The sequence below is a fragment of the Macrotis lagotis genome, chromosome 7 (genome assembly GCF_037893015.1).
Source record: "Macrotis lagotis isolate mMagLag1 chromosome 7, bilby.v1.9.chrom.fasta, whole genome shotgun sequence".
Classification (NCBI taxonomy): Eukaryota; Metazoa; Chordata; class Mammalia; order Peramelemorphia; family Peramelidae; genus Macrotis; species Macrotis lagotis.
In genome coordinates, this window is record NC_133664.1 from 79355485 (window position 1) to 79379425 (window position 23941).

Here is a 23941-nt window from a genome sequence, read left to right on the forward strand (position 1 = left end):
TTTCTACTTGGGATATAGCATAGTATGCAGAGAACCTTGAGATAATGTTGGGAAAATAGAATGATGAAATATTGTGCAAAGCTTTAAATGTCAATCTAATGAGTGTCAGCTTACTAGGCAATATGAAACAAGTACAGGATTTTGAGGAAAGGAATGATATGGTTGAACATATGCATAAAGGAAATTAATCTAGTAACAAAAATGAAGTACCCTGCTAAATCTCATTTCTCATAAATAATACCAAAGTAGATCAGACAGAAAAATAAAAGCAATAAATCTTTTCATTTTTTAATATGTGTGAGGTTATAGACACTTTGTAAAGTGGGAAGATTATCTGGATTTTAAGGAGTTGGAAGGGTCTATGTCTAATCAACATTATCCATACTTTTGTTGGTAAGTGAGATTTGATATCAATATAGTCAGTTTTATTAGGTTAGACCTGCCTATACACATGCAATTTGAGTAGAATTGCAAAGGTCAAATAGAATTGTTCAGGTATGACAAAGCAAAACAGCCTGATCTATGTTTTTTCCAGCAGTTTTTTCTTATATTTGTTTTTGATGTCCTGAATTTTTTGGTCTTGATTTTTTTCAATCTGCTTCTTCGTCTCTTCAGGTCTCTCAAAGTTGCTGCCTCTGAATGAAAAAGGTGTCGACGTTGGTAGAACTAGACATGAATTTAAAATCTCAGCTCTGCAACTAAAGACCTTTCTGATATAAGAAAATTTATTTATATTATTTACTGGGATATCAGGCAAATTATTTACATACTGTGAAACTTCTCTTTGTTATCTGTAAAATGATGTTGGCTAAATGACCTCTAATACTTCTCTTAATCTATGATCTATAAATAGTGATTTAGGAAATATTCATAATTCAAACTGAAACTCAAGATGGCAATAATTTGGGTGCCATCCCTTGCCATTGTTTCATGAACAAGTAATTTCCATAGTTCATGAAGATAGTAGCAAAGTTCTGGTCATTCCTAGGTAGTTTTTAACATTTGGATTCTTGTCAGGCAACAATAGCTCATGAATTTGCCTATCCAATAGTTGATATTTTTCATAGAATGGTATTTTTTCCTCTTGGGAAATTGATTCACACAGGTATAGGTAGCAGTTAGGATTAGTGGCTTAAGAAGTTTTGGCTTTGAGATACTTTTTTACTTTTTATTCAGTAAGTCTTCTTTATGCTGTTTGACCATTTATATTTAAGTTTTATATGTTGGTATTTTTGTCATTACTTAACATTTCTTTTGAAATATTGATAAATAAGAATAAAAAGTGATGGTAGCTCTTAATAATACATAAATCAATAAATATTTATTAAGCATCTACTAAATTCCAGGGACTGGACCAGTTTTGTAATACAAATACAAAGAATGAAACAGTTATTATAGCCAAATAACTTATATTCTAGTGAACGAAGCAATAAGCACACATAAAAATATAATCAAGGAAAAAATAATTATATTCAAGGCAGTTTGCAGCAGTTGAAGGGATCAGGAAAGACTTCACATGAAAACTGATGCTTCAGCTTGGTCTTCAAGGAAGAGAGAGGGAGTATACTCTAGACAAAGGGAATGCCTTTCGGAAACATGGAAACAGCAGTTGAGGTATGGTTTGAGTTTGGCCAAGCCTCAGAGTGAATTAGAGTAGTAATTTCATTGAGACTGAAAAATGTAAGTTTGGGACAACTTCTGAAAAGCTTTAATGGCCAAGCTACAGCATTTACATTTCATTCCAAAGGCTACCAAAGGCTATGGGAATTGTTCTGGACTTAAAATCTCTTGGCCAACAGTGTATGGGATAAATTGAAATGGTAAGAGGTTTGAGAGAAGAGACCAATTAGAAGATGCAACAATCTAAGCAAATAGTTTTGAGACCCTTCACTAAATTGGTAGCTATGAATAGACATAAGGAGCTAAAAAGCTAAGAGTTAAAAACTATAAGCTAAAAGTGAATAGAACCAGCAAGATCTGACAAGCAATATCGAGAAGTGGAATATAATACTGAGGGTATGATATAGAAGACTTGGAGGATCATAGAAATCATAAAGTTTAAAAGAGGGGAGCATATGCATTTGTGGGTAGAGAATGAATCCAATTTGGAATAAGTTGGATTTGTTGTTTCTAACACATTAAATTTGTAGCATCCAGTAGAGCATTAGTGATGCACAGCTGAAACTCATGGGAAAGATTGGGGCTGAATATATAAATATTTGTCATTTGTTTAGAAAGAGAAAGCTATAGGAACTCTTAAGATTATGAAAAGAGACTATAGAGAGAGGATTATCTATGAAAATTTTAAAATAATCTATATTCTTTTATCCTTTTTGTTTATCTATAAGTGAATAACTAATAAATTTGAACCAATTCCTTTTACATATTGATTGCAGTCCTTCCTCAGAAAAAAAACCAAAACAAAACAAATCTTGCCCTTGTCTGAAAAGTTTTTCCCCTCACCATGTATCAGTTTTTCTTTTATCTACATTGGTTTTGTTTGTATAAAATATTTTTAATTTTCAAAATTATCCATTTTATCTTTTTTAATCTTCTCTATCCCTTGCTTTGTCATAAATCATTCTATCTAGAGATCTGAAAGCTGATCTTTCCCTTGTTCTGATTTATTAGTGATATCACTCTATATCTCTCTTATATTTTTGGTAGCTTATCTTGGTATATAGTGGATTGCCCTCTACTTAATTTCTTCCAGTTTCCTAGTGGTGGTTTCTTGCTTTAGTAGCTGGGGTAGTTTGGGTTATTAAATATTTTGTTTTTTAGTTGTTTTTAGATAAGTCTGTCTCTTTATAATCTCACTTGGTGTTTTGTTAGCAAAGATGCTTGAGTGGTTTGCTATTTCCTTCTCAAACTCATTGTACAGAAGAAGAAATCAGGGTCCAGTGACTTGCCCAAGGTCATATAATGAGGAAGTGTTTGAGTCCAGATTTGAGCGCACAAAGATAAGTTTTTGTGACTCAAGCCCTGGGACTCTATTCGTCCACTCTGCACCCTACCTACCCTTATCAAATATCAGATTAGTGTGGTTCTTTGCTTCTTTGTGTTCTTATTTAATCTATTGCACTGATGCACCTCTCTATTTTTCCAAGACATAATAAATTGTTTTGAGATTTCTGATTTATATTATCGTTTCATATCTAGCATAATCAAGCCTCTTTCCTTCCCACTTTTTCCTATTATTTCCTTTGAGATTTTTGACCTTTTGATTTTACAGATTAATTTCATCTGATATAATTTAGAAATATTAATTTCTCAGGGTTAGTCCAAGCCAATATAATAATAATACTATCTAAATTAATTTTCTTATTGAGGATCATATTAATAAGTAGATTGTTGAATTACTTTATAGAATTATGGCACTGAACACATTAGTTCAGTTAGCTTTGCCATTTTATTATTATATTGGCTCTGATTCCCCCAATTAATATGTATCTACTTAGGTCTGTTTTTATTTACTTAAATAGTCTTTTGTAGTTTTATTCATATATTTTCTGCCTATATCTTAGCAGATAAACTTGCAGCTTTATTATGTATTTTATAGTTATTTTAAATGGAATCTTTCTTTGTTTCTCTTCCTGCTAGATTTTCCTAGACATACAGAAAATGTTAATGATTTATGTGTTTTTTTTAACAAATTGAACTTTGTAGAATTATTTCAATTAATTTTTACTTTACTCTTGAGTCTTCTGAGTGCATATCAGATCATCTGCAACATGTGATAGTTTGTTTTTTTCTCTTTCATATACTTATTCCTTCTGTTTTTCTCATATTATTGCAATATCTAAAATATCTAGCACCATATTAAAAAGTTTTTTAAGTAATATTTTATTTATTTTGAATTTTATAAATTTTCCCCTAATTTTGCTTCCCTCTGTCCACCTCCCACAGATGGCAGTCTGTTAGTCTTTGCATTGTTTCCATGGTATGCATTGAAAATTTAAATCTTTATTTTATTTCTGTACTTAGTGGAAAGACCTCTTGTTTCCCCCTATAACTTACGATGGTTCTTGGATTTAGCTAGATACTGCTTATATTGAAGAAAGATTCATTTAATTATATGTCTTCAAGCGTTTTAATTATTTTTTGTATGCTGTCAAATACATTTTTAATATACTGATATAATCATGGTTTTTCTTCTTTTTTGTTAATTTGGTTTATTATATTTCTATTTTTTTCCTAGTTTTCAACTAGCCTTGCATTCCTAGCATGAATCCAACCTGATCATAGATTTTTTGCTTTGTTGTTATAGGTTCTTCTCTAATTTTTTTAATGTTTGGTCTAAAGTGCTTTCTATAAAGAGGAAGGTGGTGAGAAAGGAGTATTATCAGCACTAGATAATTACTGTAATTTGCTTATGTTGCTTTCTCTTTTTTCTCTTTCTAATTCAGACCTCAAACATAGGTTCTTTCAATTTCTTGCCTTTTCTTTTAAACCTCTCTTTTTGATTCACATTCTGAGGTTAAACTTTATTTTGCTCGTAATTAATCCTGCCCTCACTTTATCTACCCTTTTATTCTGGACTTTATACTCTGTTTCCTTGATAAGAAACCAAATTCTGCATATATTTGAATTCTAACCCTCCTTTAACCAGGTCAGATAAGAGTAGAAATTCAAGTCTCACCGGTTCCCTCAACTCTTTCTTCTTTGTTTTGTATAAGCTTATATACTAGTGAACCCCCAGTTATGTGATGTAAGTTCCCCTAGTTTTCTTTCTCTGATATATTTTTTCTTATTTTTTTTGTATTTCGTCAAGATTAACAACACATAGACAAACCATTCCTAGACTCTCTCAATGAATAAGTGAAGATTTTTTATGGCCTATTATGTGCCAGAAATTGTGCTAAAACCTGAGAATACAGACTGGCTCTTGAAGGAAGCTAGGGAAGCACTAAAACAGAGATAAGGTTGGAAGGTATTCCAGGTATGGAGACATCAAATGAAAATGACCAGATTTGGAAGATGGAGTATCTTGTTCAAGGAATAGATAGAAGGTGAGTGTCATAAGACTGAAGAGTATAGGGTGGGGAATGATGCAAGATTTTGATGAAGGATTTCATATTTGATTCTGAAGGTTGTAGGAAATCAATGAGATTTATTGAGTAGGGGTGACATAGTCCATCCTATACTTTAGGAAGATCAACCTTGACAGTTGAGAGGTGGATAGACTGGAGTACAGAGATTCTTGTAGCACAGAGTTCAAGAAGGAGTCTATTGAAGCAGGCTATGCAAAATGTCATGAGAACCTTAACTAGGATCATGTCAATGTTAAAGAAGAAAATGGGACATTTGCAAGAAATGCTACAAATGCAAAATCAGTAGGTGTGGGAAGTAGAAAATGAAATATATTCTCATATACTTTATTAATTTTAGATTTTTTTGCAAGGCAATGGGGTCAGGTGACTTGCTCAAGATCACACAGATAGGTCATTATTAAATATCTGAGACTGGTTTGAACTCAGGTCCCTCTGACTCCAGGGCCAGTGCTTTATCCACTGTATCACCTAGCTGTTCTTTAATATGTTCTGGTATAACAGAAAGTTCAATAAGGGCTAAAAACTTGAGGAGCTGAGCATGACACCTAGGTTATAAACATGGATCACTGAAAGAATAACTCAAAAGTCAAAGGGAATTTTATAAGAAGGGACAGTTTTGATGGATCATGAGTTCAGTTTTAGACATGTTAATTTTAACTTATCTATGGTATATATAATTCGAAAGGTCCAACAGATAGCTGGAGAGATAAGAAGGTAGGTCAGCAGAGAGACTTCCGAATCATCAGGACAGAGAGGATAATTGACTGCATGGGAGCAGATTAGATGACTAAGTGAAACCCTATAAAAGGATAAGTGAAGTGAGTTCAGTACAAATCTTGTAAGAAAAACAGTGAGTGGTATTATTAATGAAGATTTAACAAAGAAAACTGAAGAGATATATTCCTATATATGAGAACTATGAAAGAGTAGTGTCATGATAACCTAGAGAGGAGAGTACATTAATCAAGACATGAAAAAATGGAATCCATTTTTAATTTTTTTAAATTCTATGTTATTTTTCTAACTACATGCAAACATAGTTTACAACATTCATTTCTTTGGAAAAATTTATGAGTTCTAAAGTTTTTCTACCACCTTTTCTTCTCTCCCCACTTGCCATGGTGATAAAAAATCTGATAAAAGTTGAGTATTACACCTTTCCATTTAGCCATGTTATGAGAGAGGAGTTAAAACAAAGGGGAAAACAGAGAAAGAAAGAAAGAAAGAACAAAAAGAAGTTTTAAAAAGTGAACATAATATGTTTTGCTCTGCCGTCAGACTTCATAGTTTTTTCTTGGGATGTGAATGACACTTTCTATAACAGGTCTCTCAGGATTGCTTTTGATCACTGAACTGCTGAGAGAAGCTGAGTCTAACATAGTTGATAATATCACAATGTTGTTTATGAGTACACTGTTCTCTTCGATTTGCTCACTTCACTCAAAATCAGTTCATTCAAGTTTTTTCAGGTTTCTCTAATGTCTCATGATATATTTTTTGGCATTCTTTTTTTAAGGTTTTTGCAAGGCAAATGGGGTTAAGTGGCTTGCCCAAGGCCACACAGCTGGGTAATTATTAAGTGTCTGAGGCCAGATTTGAACTCAGGTACTCCTGACTACCCGGTGCTCTATCCATTGTGCCACCTAGCTGCCCCGTCTCATGATTTCTTACTGAACAACAGTACCTCACAAAATTCACATATAGCTTGTTCAGGTATTCCACAATTGATAGCCATCTTCTCAATTTCTAATTCTTTGTCACTTCAAAAAGAGTTGTTATAAATTATTTTTGTATATATGGAACTTTTCCCATATTTTATGATTTCCTTGGGATAGAGACCTAGTAGTAGTATTGCTGCATCAAAGGGTATGCACAACTTTATTGACCTTTGTGCGTAGTTCCAAATTGCTCTTTAGCATGACTGGATCAGTTCACAAGTCCACCAACAATGCATTAGTGTGTCAATTTTCCCACATCCTCCCCAACACTGATCATTTTCTTTTTTTGGCATCTTAGCCATCTGATAGGTGTGATGTAGTATCTCAGAGTTGTTTTAATTTGTATTTCTCTATCAATAATCATTTCTTTATCATTTTTATATTACTAATAATCATTTTAATTTCTTCATCAGAGAACTTCCTGTTCATATCCCTTGATCATTTATCAATTGGAGAATGATTTGTAATCTTATAAATTTGATTTAGTTATGTATATTTTAGAAATGAATCCTTTATCAGAAACACTAGCTGTGAAAATAATTTTCCATTTTTCTGCATTCCTTCCAATCTTGGCTGCATTGGTTTTACTTTTGCAAAAATTTTAAAATCTAATATATTTGAAATCATCTATTTTGAAATTTATAATGTTCTCTATCTCTTGTTTGATCATAAGCTTCTTCCCTCTCCATAGAACCAACTGATAGAGTATTATTCTCTTAATTGTTCTGTACTATCACCTTAAGCCTTAATCCTGTACCCATTTAGACTTTATTTTGGAATAAGAATGTGAGATATGGGTTTCTCCTTATTTTTTTGCCATACTATTTTCCAGTTTTCCCTGAAGCTTTTGACAAATAGTGAGTTATTATTCTAGAAACAAATGTCTTTTGGTTTATCATGCAGTAGATTACTAAAGTCATTTGGTACTGTTTCTTTATCCTAATCTAATCCATTGATCTACTTTATTTCTGAGACAGTACCAGACAGTTTTGATAACTTCCACTTTGCATTTTGTCATTAATTCCCTTGATATTCTTGACATTTTCTTATTCCAGATGAATTTTATTGCTATTTTTCCCAGCTCTGTAAAATAGCTTTTTGGTAGTTTAATTAATGATGATGTTTGACCTTCATTCTCGAAGAAGACCAGGGAGGTGATTCCATGACAAACACATGAATTGGATTTGAGTGAGGGGGTACTGTGCTAAGTCAGTAGCCTCACTTTCTCTTCCTGGAACTTCTAGGTCCAGTGGTCCTGTATGAAGTAGGAGGACTGGAGCCTGGCCTTGGAGTCAGGAGGATGGGAGATCAAATCTGGCCTCAGACAATTGCCACTTATTAGATGTGTGACATTGGGCAAGTCACTGATTACCTTGAATCTAGGGCTATTTCCAGTTGTCCTGGTCCATATCTGGCCATTGGATCCAGATGACTGTGGAGGAGAAAGTGAGGCTGGTGTTGTAGCATTCAAATCCAATTCATGTGCTTGTCATGGTAGTTTGATTGGTATTTTATTGAATAAATAATTTAATTTAGATAGAATTGTCCTTTTTATTATAATAACTAAACATGAGCAAATGATTTTTTCAATTGTTTTAGTTAAATGTGATTTTATTTCGATGAAAAGTATTTTTTAATTGTGCTAATATAGTTTCTGAATTTGTCTTTGAATGTTGATTGCCAAGTATTTTATGTTGTCAATAATGACTTTAAATGGAATCTCTCTTTCTATCTCTTGCTCTTTGGATTATATTGATGATCTATCTAGATTTGTTTTTTAATCCTTCTACTTTGCTAAAGTTCTTAACTGTTTCAGATAATTTTTGTAGTTGATTTTCTAGGATAAGCTAAGCATACCATCATATTAACTAAAAAGAGTGAAAGTTTTGCTTCTGCATTACCTATTCTAATTTCTTCACTTTCTTTTTCTTCTCTTATTGCTAAAGTTAGCATCTCGATCTTATAGGAAATGCTGCTAGTTTATCATATATATATATATATATATATATTACTTGCTGAGGGTTTTAGATAGATACTGCTTATAATTTTAAGAATAACACTATGTATTCCTATGCTATGTAGTGTTTTTAATAGAATGGATGATATATTTTGTCCAAGCCTTTTTCAGCATCTGTTGAAATAATCAAGTGAGTTCTGTTAAATTTGTTATATGATATGGTGAATTTTGTTTAATGTTTTCTTAATATTGAGCCATTCCTACATACCTAGTATAAATCCTATCTCATCTTGGTCTATTACCTTAGTAATAACTTGTTTTAATCTTTTCACTAAAATCTTATTTAAAATTTTTGCATCAATTGAATAGGGAGATTGGTCTATAATTTTCTTCATCTGTTTTGACTCTTCCTGGTTTAGTTATCAACACCATGTTGGTGTCATAAAAGGAATTTGGTAGAACTTGTTTCAAACTATTTTAAAAAATATGTTATATAGAATTGGAATTAATTGTTCCTTAAATGTTTGGTAGAATTCACTTGTAAGTTCAACTGACATTAGAGATTTTTTCCTTAGGTAATTTATTGATGGTTTGTTCATTTTCTTTTTCTGATATGGGGTTATTTAAATGTTTTATTGTCTCTTCTGTTAAGCTGGGTAATTTACATTTTTGGAAATCTTCATCTATTACACTTATATTGTCAGATTTATTGGCATACAGTTGGGTTAGATAGCTCTGAATTATTACTTTAATATCTTCTTCATTGGTGTTGAGATCACCCTTTTCACTTTTGATACTGGTAATTTAGTTTTCTTAATTTCTTTTTTAAATGACATTAACTAAAAGCTTATGTATTTGGCTGTTTTTCATAAACCAACAGTTTTATTTATTAATTCAAGTTTTCATACTTCCAATTTTATAAATTTCTCCTTTGATTTTCAGAATTTATAATTATATATTTAATTGAGAATTTTTAACTTGCTTTGTTTCTGATTTTTAATGCTCATTCATCTCCTCTTTCTCTATTTTATTCATATAAGCATTTAGAGATATAAAATTTTCCCTGTTAACTGCTTTGGCTGCATCCATAAGTTTTGGTATGATGTGCCATCATTGCTATTATTTTGAATAAAACTATTTGCTATTTCTAAGATTTGTTGTTTGATCCACTCATTCTTTAAAATTAGGTTATTTTGGCTTCTAATTAATTTTTAGTTTATCTTTCCATGGTCTTTAATACATGTAATTTTTATTGTGTCATGATTTGAAAAAGAATTCATTTAATATTTATGCCTTTCTGTATTTGATTGTGAGAATTTTATTCTCTAGTACATGGTTGATTTTGATATAGTAGCATGTACTGCAGAGAAAAGGGCATATTCTTTTCTATTTGCTTTCAGAGGTCTATCATATCTTGGTTTTCTAAAATTCTATTCATCTTCTTAACTTCCTTCTTGTTTATTTTGTGGTTAGATTTATCTGATTCTGAGAGAGGAAAGTTTAGGTTCCCCACTAGTGTAGCTTTGCTGCCTATATCTTCCTCTAACTCAATTAGCTTCTTCTCTAAGAATTTGGATGCTATACCACTTGGTACATATATGTTTATTATTGATTACTTCATTGGCTTTGATACCTTATAAAGAAGATATAATTTCCTTCCTTATGCCTTTTTATAGGTTTTTGCAAGGCAAATGGGGTTAAGTGGCTTGCCCAAGACCACATAGCTAGGTCATTATTAAGCATCTGAGACCGGATTTGAACCCAGGTACTCCTGACTCCAGGGCCGGTGCTTTATCCACTACTGCCACCTAGCTGCCCCGAGATGTCAGAAGTGGGATTCGAACCCACGCCTCTAGAGGAGACTGACACCTGAACGCAGTGCCTTAGACTGCTCGGCCATCCTGACTCTGCTCCCTTATGCCTTTTAATGAGATCTATTTTTGCTTTTATTTTGTCTAAGATCAGTATTGCTACCCCTCTTTTTTTAACTTCAGTTGAAGCATATTGTATTCTGCTCTAGCTGTTTATCTTTGTCCTGTATATATCTCTGTGATTCAGATGTGTTCCTCATAAACAACTTATTGAAGGCTTATGGTTTTTAATCCTCTCTTCTATCCTCTTCTGTTTTATGGGAGAGTTCATTTCATTCACATTTACAATTATGATTACTGAGTTTGTGCTTCCCTCCATGCTATTTTCTTCCATTTGTATTTTCCTTTTCTTTCTCCTTATTCTTCCTTATCAATGCTGTGCTTTTGACTGCTGCTTCTCAATCAGCCCTTCTTTCTATCAGTTCCTTTCCCTTTCTTTCTTCCTTTCCACTTTAACTTTTCTTTTTAACTTTTCATTTAACTTTATCATTACTCTTACTTTCCCTCTCCCTTTTATCAGTTCATTCTTTCCCTTTCTTTTCCCTTCCCCACCCCCCTTCACTATAGGGTAAGATACATTCTTAAACTCTCTTTGAGTCAAATCTTTTGAGGGTAATAAATTCTCAGTGCTCCCACCCTTCCTTCTTTCCCACTACTAAAATAGTTTTTCATGCCGCTTCAAGTGATGCGATTTATCCTATAATGTCTAGCCTTTCCTAATATATTTTTCAAGTCTCAATTGTTTTAAAACTGTCTTGTTTTCAAGTTTTAATTGTTTTAAAGATGTCTTGTACCCACAACCTCTGTGAAAATATATTCCTTTTATTTGTTGTGACAGAACAACTCTTAAGTGTTGATTCATTGATTGATTAAATTACAAAACCTCATAGTTACTTCCTACCCACAGCCTTTATCCAAGAACACTCCTCTCAAGAGTTCACTGCTTCTCAAGAACCATACACATTATCAAATTATAATCAATTTATTATATCACTCCATCTTTCCAAGTACCCTCTAAAGAAATAGTCCTTCTGAGCTAATGTAGCATGTAAAACCAAATCACTTCATGGTCTATTTATACCCAGAACCTCTAAGTACATTCCCTTTCACTGTCCCAATAGAAATTCAATCCTCAAGAGCTGAAATATCATGTAAAGCAAACTCACTTCAACATTCATTTAAACCTACATCCTACTTTATTTAATCCTCATGAGCTGAAATATTAGCTAAAGCATTATCACTTTCATGATCAATCTATACTCATACATTCTTCCTAAGAATACTTTTTTTTAACAATCCTAAGAGAAATACAGTTCTCAAGAGTTACACATATTGTTTTCCTGTGTAGAGATTTATATACAGTTTCATTGTATTGACTTATGTTTTTTCCCCTTTTCATTTACCTTATTTACTTGTTTCTTGAGTACTGTATGTGAAGATCAAACTCTGTTCAGTTTTGGTCTTCTTATCAGATAAGTTTGAAATTCCTCTCTTTTGTCAAAATTCAATCTTTTCCCCTGAAAGAATATGCTGAATTTTGCCGGGTAGTTGATTTTTGGCTCTAATCCAAGGTCCTTTATCTTCAAAAATATCTCATTTCAGACTTTTCAATCTTTCAATGTTGAAGCTGATAAGTCCTGGGCAATTCTGTCTATGGTTCTTTGGTACTTAAATTTCTTCCTTTTGGTTGCTTGAGTTATTTTCTCCTTTACCTGAGAACTAAGAAATCTGACCACAATATTCCTTGGAGATTTTAATCTGGTATCTCTTTCTGGAGGTGATTGATGAATTCTTTCAAGTACTATTTTGCCTTCTTGTGGATTAGACCACTGAGCCTGTAGTCAAGAGGACTCATGTTGAAATTTGACTTCAGACACGTGATTCTTACTAGCTTGGACCTTAGATGGAACAAGTCACATAGTCCTGATTACCTCATATTCTGGGCAATTTTCAGTTATTCTGATTCATATTGGGCCACTGTACTCAAATAGTTTTGGATCTTCTTCAAAAAGGAAGTTACAAATATTATCATTTGGCCTGTCTTTTTGTTCTAGGATATTAGGGTAGTTTTCCATGAAAGTTTCCTGAAAGATATTTTTCAGGCTTTTTTTTTAATTGCTGCATTGAGGCAGACCAATAATTTGTAAATTATCTCTTCTCAATCTATTCCAGATTGTTCATTTTTCTTAAGAGGTACTTCAAATTGTCTTCTATTTTTTAATTCTTTTAGTTTTGTTTGATGGAATCTTGATCTCTCATGCATGGAGGGAAGTTAATTTCCCTTTGTCCAATTCTAATTTTTAGAGTTTTATTTTTTCAGTTATTTTTTTCTAGTTGATTAATTTTACTTTTTAAGTTTTCCTTTTCCAATTGGTCAATTTTTCATTTAAGAGCTGATTTCTACAGGAAATTTTTGATAATTCTTCTGCCTGGATCTCATTTCTCTTCTCCATTTATATTCTTCCTTTCTTCTTTCTTTTTTAAAATTCCTTTTAAGCTCTTCCAAGAGGTCTTTTTGGATTTGATGCCAATTCATAAACTCATTTGAGGCTTCACATGTAGACCTTTTGTCACTCTGAGATGGTGCTTTTATTGTCCTTCTACTCCTGGGACAAAGGGAGTAAAGTTGCAAGCTTTTTTGTGCTGGGGCTGAGATCTGGTACCTGGTTTATCCCTTGCCTATGGTATAGCCTATGTAGCAGTTTGTTCCATCCTTCAGGGTAGCCCTGGCATTCTGCTTGCCTATAGAGTTGCCTAAGTGACAGTTTGTTTCTGTTTTAGGGTAGTTCAACCCAGTACGGCCTGTTGCCCCAGTGTTCCCTAGGTTCCAACTTTCAAAAATAGAATTCTTAAAGGATCTTTTATTATCTCTATTGAAAAAAAATGCTTTTCAATACCTCGCTCATATTTACTTTTTTAAAATGCTCAGTTCTGGTATTTTCAATAGGAATCCTTAGAAGTTCTCTATTTAAAGTCCATTTCCTCCCTTTAAAATTACTATCCATTTCTGAAGAGTAAGCTTTTCTGGGTTGTAAACTTATGTTGTTTGTCTTTGAAATATCATATTCTTAGTTCTCTACTCCGTTACAGCAGTGACTATGAAATTCGGTCACTTATTGGTACTTGGACCCTCTTTTTTTGGTATTTGTACTTTTTTCTTGTCCCAGAATCTCTGTAGATATAGATTTATTTCTGAAGGAATCTAGTGGATGCTTTCTATTTTTACTTTGTTCTCTGGTTCTAATAGATTTGCATAGATTTCTTTCATACTTTATTGAAATAAGATGTTTGGGCTCCTTTTGGGAAGTAGACAAGGATAGAAGGGTAAGGCTTTCAAACCATCCAATAATTCTTAAATTATCTTCTCTCCATATGTTTTTGAGGACAATTGTTTTTGATAGGAAATGCCTTACATATTCTATTTTTTCAGTCTTTTGACTTTACTATTTCTTATTACATTGAGTCATTAATGTCTGTTTGCGTCATTCTAAGTTTAAAGAAGTCTGATTCTTGGGTACTTACTTTAATTAGCTATTTGTACTTCCAAGTCTTTCCTCTAAACCATTATTTTTTGTCTGATTATTTTTTCTAGTACTCTCACTGTGTTTAGAAGCTAATCTTTTATCTTTTGCTTTATTTTTTCCAAGAATTCTAGTTCAATGGGTGCTTAAGTCGTATTTTCTTTAAGGCTCAGATGTAAATATTTTTATTTTAGAAAGATTTTATTTATTTTGTTTTACAAATGTCCTCCCCCATTCTTGCTTCCCTCCCCCCCTTCCACAGAAGGCATTCTGTTGGTCTTTACATTGGTTCCATGTTATACATTGATCTCTGTTGAATGTGATGACAGAGAAATCATATCCTTAAGGAAGACAAATAAAGTATTGGATAGTAAAATTACACAATAAGATAACTTTTGTATTCTAATTTGAAGGTAATAGTCTTTAGTCTTTGTTTAAAGTGCATAATTCTTTCTTTGGATACATTCTCCATTGCAGATAGCCCAAAATTGTCCCTGGTTGTTGCACTGATGGAACAATCAAGTCCACCAAGGTTGATCATCACCCCCATGTTGCTGTTAGGGTATACAATGTTTATTTTTGGTTCTGCTCATCTCACTCAGCATCAGTTGGATGTAAATATCTTAAAATCAATCTCTCCTACATTTCTATTTTGGGAATCTTTGTTATAATTTTAGTTCATTATAGTGGTAGTATGTTTGTTTTTCTATATTCTGACTGAGTTTTATTTCAGAACCATGGTTTGCACTCTTCTGGAGAGAATGTTTGCTTTTTTCTTCTTTTTTTTTGTCCTGATATGTATTATCTGGGTCTTGTTCCTGCAACTTTTTCCAGCTATTAAGCTCAATATGCAGCCTACAAACTTTCTGTAAGCTCTCAGGAATCTGATATAAAGTCTAGTTTCTTCCCTTCTGTTTTGAACTATGCAAGCTTCTGTCTCTTCTTTGGGACCTCGGTAATACAACTATAAACTTGCCCTCAGAGAGAGAGAGTGTCAATAGTCTACTGCTGGTGCTAACCTTCTGTTAGCTGTTTAAAAGGTTATTTAGGTTCAGGAAGATGGAATATCCTTTAATCTGAGTTCCCTATCCTTGTTATTCAGTTTCAGATTTCATGCTAGGAACTGAATAAAAGAATCTACTCGAGAATCCCAGGAACCCAGCTCATTGTGCTTCTTGCTCACTTTTGTTCTTACTCTTTTTCCAGAACAGTCTTAGAGCTGTAATTGTTCCTGGTCAGATACAGTGACAAGTCAGTCACCACTAACGGCAGGTCCTCTTCTCAGTCCACACTCAGTCTAGATACTAACTTTGTTTGAGATTTAAGCCACAGAGCCATTTTATGGTTCCTATTTCTACTTTTCTGCATAATCACATCTTTGATCTAGTCCAGTTCCTCATTTAGAATTGTCCTGGATAGATCTCATCCACAGTATAATTAGACCTCTTTTCTATCTCACTGTACCTACTTGGGCTGCAAAAATGATTTGTGGTGATTTTTCCTTGAGCTTATGGATCATAGTTCTATTTGATACTCTTCCTATATTGTTGATGTAGTGGTTGTGGGGAAAGGGCTAGGTTGAACTGTTTTCTTTTATTCTGTCATCATTGCTTATCCCATTTAGTTCTTATCTTTTTTAGATGTATTTCAGATAGAAATGAATTTGAATCATTTCTATTATGCTATTATCTTATATGGAATGTACCATGGATTGTTCTGTTATTATATTCATCATTTGATGTTCCACAAACATTTATTAAGTACTTATTATATGTTAGGCATGAAAGATACAAAGAAAGACAAAAGACAGATCTGACTTATGGAGTTCATAGTTTAATGGGTCATCCTTATCATCATCATTCTTAAATAATAAGATATAAGGTTTGCAGAGTCAAAGTAAATAGAGAAATAATACAAACTTCCTGAAACTTTTCCTGCAAAATTTATATAAGTAAAGGAAGAAGACGGCTAAGCTGAGATTGAGTGGTAACTGAATCACTGTTATACAATAGCATTCCAGGTATGCTTAAAAATAGAAAACTTGTAATCAGCAACTTGACAGGTAATAATTTTCCTACATGTTCCAGACATATCATGTAACATATCTATTGCATCTTGTTTGTTCAAGTGAATTTGATTTTGAAATAATACCTTTCTTTCAAAGAATGCTATGATGAAGCAGTATCAAGTAAACAGAGAATTACACCAATGGAGTTTGTGACCCTGCAAAATGGATCAAACTCTTATGTGTACAGATATTCAGAATATGAATACTCTTTCTGTATCTAATCTGTGCTAACAATAATAGCTAAAATTTTCATATCACCTTCTATATTCCTGTGCTAAACACTTTGCAAATTTTATCTCATTTAATCTTCATCTACCCTGAGAGGTGGATACTATCATCACAGACAGGGAAATTGTGGCAGATAGAGGTTAAGTGACTTGTCTAGGGTCTTATGGTGATGAACTGTCTGAGACAAAATTTGAGATCAGGTCTTCCTGAATTCAGGCCTAACATCACAGTGGATGTTAATCTTTGGGGGGGGTCAACAATTCAGAGAAACATGACAAAGCTCTGGTAGATATTTGGGCAGCTTCAGGTATGTCCTAAGGGATTATCATGATGATATAATAATAATAATAATAATAATAATAATAATAATAATAATAATGAGTGTGACAGCACTGTAGTTTAAATTTGGAAAACTCTCCAGAAGTTTTGGTTATTATCCACTGGGCTCTGTCCACTGGTTGTTATTATATCCATGTCTTTTGCTAATGATTTTCTTCCTTCTGTTCCTTAAATGAACTTTATAGCTGATAAATGAAGAAAAGATTCCTTTTTTTCCTAAGGACCAAAATATTTTTATTTATAGTATCAAATATTATATCTACTTGTTCTTTAGTGTGTTCTAAAGTAGAGATTTTTTTTGGGGGGGGTTTGCAAGGCAAATGGGGTTAAGTGGCTTGCACACAGCTAGGTAATTATTAAGTGTCTGAGACTGGATTTCGAACCCAGGTACTCCTGACTCCAGGGCTGGTGCTTTATCCACTACACCACCTAGCCACCCCTAAAATAGAGATCTTAAGAGATACTCTGTAAATTTGTATACTATACTTATATTTAGTATATTATATTAAAATAATTTTACATATATTTGCATAAAGAGATAACTAGATAATTCTATTTCAATTTATTTGACTTCCTTTGTAATCCTATTTACTACATTTTGACTTTAAAAACATTATTTTGAGAAAGAATCTATAAAAGAATCCTTCAGCAGATGAGGTTTGTGAAACAAAATAAGGTTAAGAGATTATTTAAAGCCTTAGTTTCATAGAACAAAATTAAGATAGTTTCTTGATAAATTCCAAGGTTGCACAACTTTGAGGAACATATTTTCCATTAGTCAGTATGGTACAGAGAAAAGAAGACTGTATTTGGGATTGCCATCCTGGCTTTGCTGTTTAGCAAACCTTGGGCAAATCCCTTATTTTTCTAGAACTCAGTTTCCTTATTTGTGTAACCTGACCCATAAGATCTCTCTGCTAGTTCAAAACCAATGATCCTCTTTCATGGAAATATATAGTTAACAGTAATTGGCAGTTAGTTTCATGAATTACTTGCTTAACACTAAAGAAATTATTTTGGTCATTAATTCTTTGACGTAGACCTTTGACCTTAATCCATAGAAAACAGGAACAAAGACCATCAGTGTTTTAAAGTACCCAGGAGTTACTATGAGTTGTCATCTCTGGACCTGTATCAGGAAGCTCCAAGTTCAAATTCAGCCTCAGACAATAACTGGGCTAGTCATTTGATCTCTTTCTCCCTTGATCTCTTCAAACGTAAAATGGAAGTAGTGCCTATCTTTTAGGATTTTGAGGATAAGATGAGATAATTTTTATAAGTACTTTTAAAAACTTGAAGTCATATAAGTGCTTTATTTTCATATCTATCATTGTTATTGTAATCTTAGCCTTTGTAGCTTATAAAGAACTTGCAGAGTTTGTATTATCGTGGCACAGAACCCAGAGCCACTTTCAAGGCATGATAAAATATGAGAGTTATTAAACTTTGACGCTGATATTTTATAGAACTCTCTAGCTTGAAGAGCAAGTTAGATGTCTTTTTTGTCTTTTGACAGAGATTCTACAATATATGCAATCTTTAAACTTGAATTTAACAAATTGAGGTTACTGTGCAGTTAAATAGGAATTATCTCATGTTCCCAGACAATTTACAAAAACTGTTAGTTGGTGCCCCCAAATGAAGTGATATTTATTGCTTTCTCAACAGCAAAAATGATAGATACATACTATATTTGTATGCGTATATATGATTATATGTATACATAATTATATATGTATACATGTATATACATGTATACATAATGTGCTATTATTTAGATGATGAAGGCTCTTCTTGTACCGACAGCCATAGCTCCTTCTGCAACAGATTTATGCATTAACTTCCCAGCAACTTTGGTGACATCAAACTTTTATAATGCTGAATAATTTTCAAAATCACAATAAATAAGATGGGAGGTGTTTATTTAAAAATAAACTCTTAATTAAACATTTTTCTTTATTGGATTGGACTTTGTTAACTTAGAAAGTTTATTAGAATAGACCTGCCTTTACTATATTTCTTCCCCATCTTCCTTACACATAGAAAAATCTAACAGAAGTTCTTAGAGTACTTTAAAATTTAAAAAAGATTTTCATAACTGTGCTTCAGTATAATTGGTTTCCATTGTAATCATTATTTAATTTTATTTGATACCTTTAAATCATTCTGCATAAGAGACCATGCACTTTGCCATACTTTTAACACAGGACAGTATAAATGTTTAAAGACTTGAATTGTCTGAACATTGGTTGCCTGTATTAGATTGGAAGAAAAAAATAGAAGAATTCTTCCTAAAGATGAAAAGTCGCATAAATTGAACCTACTGTAATTATTAGTCATCAAATCCTATCTATCCTTCAAGATCAATTTTTTAAAAAAAATCCTTAAATATGGTACAGCTGACAACTGCTCATGAAAGAGCAGGCTTTTTATTATTTAACTGCTTCAGTTTTTATATTTTTAGTGAATATGAAAAATATTGCTTGAAATGGGATGTTAAGTAAAAATTCATCCTAAAGTATTTTTTTGCTTTATATTTCTTCTTACCTACCAACTTTACATATGTGAAAATGTCCTGTTGTACTTAACTTAAAAATAAAGAGCTGATGTGCCCATTGGTTCTTAAGCTTATATTTCTGAAGATATAAGTTTTTATATTAGTCATCCACCTTTATTTTTGTTTTTCATTAACTCTCTAATGTTGGGAGGGGGATTAAAAAACTAGCTATGCATAAAGGTAAAAGGAACGGAGTCATCATTTTATTTTTAGTAGCATCTACATGGCACTTTTCTAGATTGGTGCTCCAAGCTGAAATCTATTGACCTCAAAAAGATCAAGATTTTTGTTCTGGATGAAGCTGACCCGAGGCCACTAGGATCAGAGTATTTGCATCCAGAGAACGCTCCCAAAGGACTGTCAGATGCTGTTTTTCTCTGCCACCTTTGAAGTTTCCACGTGGAAATTTGCTCAGAATGTTGTCCCAGACTCAAATATCAAACCAAAGTGAGAAGAGCAAACTTTAGATACCATTAAACAGTACTATTTCTGTGCAATCAGGATGAAAAATTCCAGGCCCTTTGTAATCTCTATGGGGCTATCACCATTGCACAATCCATGATCTTCTGTCACACCCACAAAGGAACTGTTTCCCTAGAGATGCTGTAAAGATGCCCCCAAATGAACTAATGGTAAAGTCTTGTCCTTGTCAGTATACAAACAATTCATACAATAAGCTGGTGGATTGGCAACTGAATTATCCAAAGAAGGCTACCAAGAAGCCCTCCTGAGTGGTGAAATGAGGGTTGGAGTAGAGAGCTACAGTGATTGAATGCTTCAGAGAGGGCAAGGAGAAAGTGATGGTGATTACCAAGTGTGTGTGCTGGAGGTATTGATGTTGAACAGGTATGTGTGATTGTCAAATTTGACCTCCCAGTGGACAAGGATGGAAATTCAGACAATGAGACCTACCTTCATTGCATTGGGCACATGGGGTGCTTTGGCAAGCAAAACCTGGTCGTGAACATGGCAGACAGTAAGCATAGAATGGGCCTTTTTAACAGAATCCAAGAACATTTCAAGAAGAAGATAGATTGTATAATGATGATTTGAATGAGATTGAGAAAATAGACAACTGAAAAGCATTGACTATATATGCATCTCCAGCTCCATTTGGACTGTTTGTTTTTCAAACTGATCCAGTCACCAAAAATGAAAAAGGTGAGAATACACAAAAATTACCTACATCATTTCAAATTACGTTTAGGCTTACAAAAATAATATTTTAAATATACACATAACCCACGTGTTCCCATTTCAAGACTCTAAGGAACTGGCACATCTGAATAATTTTGCTTCCAATAGACATTGCAGTAACATCTGGTTCTGTTCTCTATCACAAAGTGAGATAAGAATATCCCTGGATGCCAACCAATCTACAGCAAACTGTCAAAGGGACAGAACTGAATTTACAATGGAAAGAAGGAGGAGATTTAAGAGGAGCCTCCTGGACAGCTTCAAAGTCAAAAGGATTCAGTAGAGTTCCCCTGCTGGGATGGAGTAGCTCATTCCTCCACCACCCACAGCATGAAGAAATTGCTTTGGTCATGAAAAGGACTCACTAGATATATAAAGAGGCTAACCTCAGGACTGGGGTTGTCTTCTAAGATGTGCCAGTATCAATTTGATAACATTATTATGGAATCCTAGGGACCCTACCCTAATACCAGGTCAGATAAACGCTGTGGTCCCCCAAATGCTGAGGACATCTAGGAAATGCCATATAGAACTGGGGGCAGGTGATCTTAGATTGGAGTTCTCAGTGGAAACTTTGAAAGTAGCAGGACTATGCCTCTGTGATTTGAAGAGAGTAGACCCTGGAAAATGGACATAACAGGAGAAGACCATCTCCACCCTAACATTTTTCCCTTTCATTTATTTTCCGGCTACATAGAAAAAAGAATTTTCAGTAATCATTTTTGTAAAGTATTGAGTTTCACATTTTCTCCCTCTAACTTCCCTACCTCCTGACAGAGAGTAGTCTAATATAGGTTATATATGTAATATAACCATGTTAAGCATATTTCCATATTAATCATGTTGTGAAAGAAGAATCAGAATAAAAAGGACAAAAAAGTACAAATGAGATGAAAAAAATCACATAACATAAAGTGAATTTTAAAAATTGAAAATAGTTAACTTTCGTCTGCATTCACACTCTATAATTCCTTCTCTTGATGTGGATTGTGGTTTTTTTTCTGTGTATATTTTTAAGTTACAAAATGTCCTTCCACTCCCCTCCCCTCAGTGGTGAACACTCAAGTGAATATTTGTTCATACATTTGTGTTAAACATGTTTACAGATTAATCATTTTTGGTATGAGGAATTAGGATTAAGGGAAAGAAGCATGTAAGATATTTTTAAAAAAGCGAATGTAGTGTTCATCAGATTCTGAAGTTTTTTTGTTTGTTTTGTTTTTCTTCCTGTGAATGGGGATATTATTGTATATAGGCTAACAGGTTTATCCTAGCTCTCTCAACTGCTGAGAACCGTTGAATCTATCAGGTTTGGTCATCTCACAATGTGGTTAATGTGTATATTGTTCTCTTGGTTCTACTCCCTTTGCTCAGCATCAGATCCTATAATTCATTCCAAGTTTCTCTAGAGTCTGACCATTTATGGTTTCTTATAGAACAACAGTATTACATGATAATCATTTATCATAAGTTGTTTATTCACTCCCCAAATGATAGGCATTCCCTCAATTTCTTATTCTTTGCCACTACAAAAAGAGCTGCTATTAATATTTTAGAGCATGTGGGATTTTTTCTATTTCTCTTGATTTCTTCTGTATATAGGTCTAGAATTGGAATTGCTGGGTCAAAGGGTATGAACAGTTTTATTACTTTTTGAGCATAGTTCCATATTGCTCTCCAGAATAGTTGGATCAGTTCACAACTCCACCAGCAATGCATTAATGTCTCAATCCTCCTGCAACCTCTCCAACATTGATCATTTTCCCTTTTCTCATTTTAGCCAATCTGATAGGTGTGAAATACTACCTCATTGTTTTAATTTGAATTTCTGTAATCAATAATGATTTGGAGTATTTTTTCATTTGATTATATTAGCTTAAATTTCTTCATTTGAAAACCATCTATTCATATCCTTTGACCATTTATCAGTTGGGGAGGGGATTGTGTTTTCCATCATAAGTACTTTAGAATTATTTTTGATTATTGTATTGCTGGGATGAGCTGGTTCATCATAGTTGATCATCACACAATGTTGCTGTTAATGAGTACAATGTAGTTCTGGTTCTGTTCACTTCACTCAGCACCAGATTGGGGAAGTTTTTCCAGGTTTTTCTGTCCAACTCTTTCTTATTTCTTTTAGAACAATAACACTCCATCACATTTATATACTATAATTTGTTCAGCCATTCATCAATTGATGGACTTCCCCTTAATTTCCAGTTCTGTGCCACTACAAAAGGAGCTATTATAAATATAATTGCATATGTAGGTTTGTTATCCTTTCTTGTGACCACTTTGGAATACAAACCTGGAAGGAAGTGATGATACTGGACCAAAGAGTATGCACAGACAGGTTTATCGCTCTTTGGGTGTAGTTCTAAATTGTTTGCTGGAAATGTTGGATCAGTTCACAAAACCAACAATGCATTAGTGTCCCATTTTTCTGATATACTCTTCAACATTGATCATTTTCCTTTTTCACTATATTGTCCAATCTGATAGTTGTGAAGTGGAACCTCAGAGTTGTTTTAATTTGCATTTCTCTAATCAATATTCAGAATATTTTTCCATATATTTATAGATATTCCCAATTTCGTCATCTGAGAATTGCTTGTTCATATCCTTTGAACATTTATTAGTTGGGGAATGAATTGTATTGTTATAAATTTGACTCAGTTATCTATATATTTTAAAAATGAGTCCTTTATCAGAAACACTAAGGTGTAAAAATTGCTTCCCAACATACTGCAGTTTTTTTTTAGGTTTTTGCAAGGCAAATGGGGTTAAGTGGCTTACCCAAGGCTACACAGCTAGGTAATTATTAAATGTCTGAGACTGGATTTGAACCCAGGTACTCCTGACTCCAGGGCTGGTGCTTTATCCACTACACCACCTAGCCTCCCCCATACTGCATTTTTTAAAATCTTGGTTACATTGGTTTTATTTCTGCAAAACTTTTTTAATTTAAGGTAATCAAAATTATTCATTTCATTCTTTATAATGTTCTCTATCACCTGTTTGGTTATAAACTGCTCCCCTTTCCATAGATCTGTCAGGAAATCTATTCCTTGTTCTAACTGGCTTATAGTATCACCCTTTATGTTTAAGTCCTCTACACATTTTGATCTTATCTTGTAATAGGGTATGAGATGTTGGTTTATGACTAGCTTCTGTCATACTGATTTCCAGTTTTCCTGGCAGTTTTTGCTAAAACATTAAATTCTTATCCCAGAAGCTGGAGTCTTAGACTTTATCCAACAATAGATTACTATAATCATTTATTACTGTTTCTTTTGTACCTAATCTATTCCACTGATATACCACTTTATTTCTAAGCCAGGTCCAAAGAGCTTTGATGACTGCCATGTTATGATATAATTTTAGATGTGGTATGACTAGGCCACTTTCCTTTCCATTTTATATCAATTCCCTTG

At 33.2% G+C, this 23941-nt stretch overlaps 1 pseudogene; it reads left to right on the forward strand.

Moving 5' to 3' along the window:
* The first annotated feature begins 1596 nt into the window (after positions 1 to 1596).
* Positions 1597 to 20389, forward strand: LOC141494066 (ATP-dependent RNA helicase DDX19A-like; annotated as a pseudogene).
* Positions 20390 to 23941: the final 3552 nt, after the last annotated feature.